Source organism: Triticum aestivum, unplaced genomic scaffold (assembly GCF_018294505.1).
Source record: "Triticum aestivum cultivar Chinese Spring unplaced genomic scaffold, IWGSC CS RefSeq v2.1 scaffold159262, whole genome shotgun sequence".
NCBI classification, from domain to species: Eukaryota; Viridiplantae; Streptophyta; class Magnoliopsida; order Poales; family Poaceae; genus Triticum; species Triticum aestivum.
Window position 1 is genome coordinate 1 of NW_025311644.1, and position 587 is coordinate 587.

General features: G+C 49.4%; 1 non-coding gene across 1 annotated transcript; it reads right to left on the reverse strand.

Annotated features, from left to right (window-relative positions):
- Positions 1 to 141: 141 nt before the first annotated feature.
- LOC123179679 (5S ribosomal RNA) lies at positions 142 to 260 on the reverse strand. Its single transcript, XR_006490545.1, has one exon. It is a non-coding gene; the product is annotated as a 5S ribosomal RNA (ribosomal RNA).
- Between the last annotated feature and the right edge of the window lie 327 nt (positions 261 to 587).

Consider the following 587-nt stretch of genomic DNA (forward strand, 5'->3'; position numbering starts at 1 on the left):
GAACACGCTTGCCGCCGCTAGACGCGTGAATAATGAGCAGCGAGCTAAAACTTACCGTAAACGTGCAAAATAATAAAACGTGCTAAACATACGTCGCGCTCATGCGTTTTGTTTTGCACGCGGTGCAAAAAAATTAAAAAGGGAATGCAACACGAGGACTTCCCAGGAGGTCACCCATCCTAGTACTACTCTCGCCCAAGCACGCTTAACTTCGGAGTTCTGATGGGATCCCGTGCTTTAGTGCTGGTATGATCGCATCCGACATGTTGCCCCCGTGTTCGTCCCTTATGCTTGCCCCTCCCAGCTCCACTACACACACGATTGCACATTCCTTTGCCCGCTCCCGCTCAACTACGGAGACGAGTTTTACCACGGTTCAACTGCACCAGTGCCTATTTACCATGGTTTCGACCCCTTTCAGAACACGCTTGCCGCCGCTAGACGCGTGAATAATGAGCAGCGAGCTAAAACTTACCGTAAACGTGCAAAATAATAAAACGTGCTAAACATACGTCGCGCTCGTGCGTTTTGTTTTGCACGCGGTGCAAAAAAATTAAAAAGGGAATGCAACACGAGGACTTCCCAGA